The sequence below is a fragment of the Pseudophryne corroboree genome, chromosome 1, assembly GCF_028390025.1.
Source record: "Pseudophryne corroboree isolate aPseCor3 chromosome 1, aPseCor3.hap2, whole genome shotgun sequence".
In the NCBI taxonomy this organism is placed as follows: domain Eukaryota; kingdom Metazoa; phylum Chordata; class Amphibia; order Anura; family Myobatrachidae; genus Pseudophryne; species Pseudophryne corroboree.
This window is the reverse complement of record NC_086444.1, coordinates 448718044-448720099: the sequence shown is the minus strand read 5'-3', so window position 1 is coordinate 448720099 and position 2056 is coordinate 448718044. Positions and strand designations below refer to the sequence as shown.

General features: G+C 43.5%; 1 long non-coding RNA gene across 1 annotated transcript; it reads right to left on the bottom strand.

Annotated features, from left to right (window-relative positions):
- Positions 1–551: 551 nt before the first annotated feature.
- On the bottom strand, positions 552–1673 carry LOC134900362 (uncharacterized). The gene is made up of 4 exons (XR_010173925.1): positions 1206–1673; positions 1061–1124; positions 869–987; positions 552–640 (listed from the first exon to the last, which is right to left on the bottom strand). It is a non-coding gene; the product is annotated as an uncharacterized LOC134900362 (long non-coding RNA).
- Positions 1674–2056: the final 383 nt, after the last annotated feature.

The window sequence follows — 2056 nt, the reverse complement described above, 5'->3', positions numbered from 1 at the left end:
TTGTGGCTGAACTTACGAAGGCGTGCCCCCACCGGGCCTAGCTCCGCCTGTGGAGCCCCAGCGACATGCGGTGGATTTTGTAGAGGCCGGGGAGGACTTCTGTTCCTGGGAACTAGCTGTGTTGTGCAGCTTCTTTCCTCTGCCCCCGCCTCTGGCAAGAAAGGACGCACCTCGGACTTTCTTGTTTCTTTGTTCGAAAGGCTGCATTTGATAATGTCGTGCTTTCCTAGGCTGTGCAGGAATATAAGGCAAAATATCAGAATTACCAGCTATAGCTGTGGAGACCAGGTCCGAGAACCCTTCTCCACACAATCCTCAGCCTTCCATATGCCTCTTAAGTTGGCATCATCTGTCCATTGCATATTCTAAAGGACACGTCAAGCAGAAATCGACATAGCTTTGTCTCTAGGACCCACTAGACTCATGTCTCTTTGGGCATGTTTTATTTATATATATATATATATATATATATATATACCACAACAACCACCTAGGTGGAAGGTGCACTCACGCCCAGAAATTAGTCTCTGAAGTCACTTGTAAATCCAGTATATTTTTATTCGGGTTCACTGTTGATGCCGTATTTCATCGACGTTTCGGTCCTTATGCGGACCTTTATCAAGATTGGCACTTAAATCACCTATACAATCAGAAACAGTTACAATTAATATGTATAAGAACCCAGATTTATTCAACACCAACACCACCAGTGCCTCCCAGGCCCTGAAGACTGTCACAAAAACCAGAAAACGTATTAAAAAGCTGTTTTTTTATATATGTAAAAAAGAGATACTTGGAAATAATCCACGTGTGATGAAAGAGACACCTCCACCATTAGGACTATCTGTTTAGATAGGCAAATGATTACCTGGACGGCAAGCCAGATCACTCAGATGTGTGGAATGGCCTTCAAAGTTGGCAACATGCCTGATCACATAATGAAGTTAAAAAGCCTATAACGTAGGGGAAGCTGCAAGGCGTAGTCACCTATTAGATAAATAACAGAGTAACTACACCATAAGAAAATACACTAACAACGTCATTTTGGAAAAGATCATACCTAGTTACATGTAGAAATAGCTCATGGCAGCTTGTGGGCTCTGTACATGTGTCAGACACTCAGTCTGTAAGGAGGCACAACAGGAAAAAATAATCACCAACCATAATCATGTGTCAGAAGGGAGCTGCAGGAGAACCATACTCACTGCTCAAGTGTCCAGAGCCAAATGGAAGCTGCATAAAGTTCAGCCTCAGCTGAGCACTATTTAAGGATCAACCACAGGAAGTGCCAATTAAGGAGATTAGTATAAACCCAGTCTCTCATTAACTGATCACCTCTCAGATAACTAACTCAGACCAACTGGGAAAAACGTTACAGGGTTCACAGGACAGGCAGTGGCTATCGCTAACGCACGGCTACTTAAATGAGTGTATTTTAACGATTTGGAAGGGCAACTGCCGGAGACGCGTCTTTTGCGTTCCACCGACCGGAACACCATGCGTTCCATTCCGCGGAAGTGGCGCTGGCCGGAAGTCTCTGCGTTCCACTCGCGGAAAGAACCGTAATTAGGCTTATCCACTGGCTAATGTTTAAAGGAGGTGTACAACCTAGAGGGGGGTGTTCTCAGAGAATGAACACTCCCCCAGGTGGAATCATCAATGTACAGGTTCACTCATAGCTCACAGGGACTCGGAGGTATACCGGAGGTCTCCTCACGTATAATCCTGGATTAACCTATGTGTAGCCTGTCAATCACCACAGAAGAAAAAGAGTGCAAATGTAAATAATGATCCATAATATGAAATGTCAAAAATGTCAAAAATTACATAAGAGGGCACCAGATCAAATGACCACAACTCACCCTACGCATACAAACTAACATATATCTGATCAACAAAGGCAAATTGAATACTGATGTGAGTGTAATATCTTTATAGTAATACATTGGTATAATGTGGTAAAAGATTTTAAATAATAAAAGGGAATAGTGGGTGGTGTGGTCATTGAAATTGGTGGACCCTCGTGACTAGTATAGGACCTGGGAAGGCTCCGGGA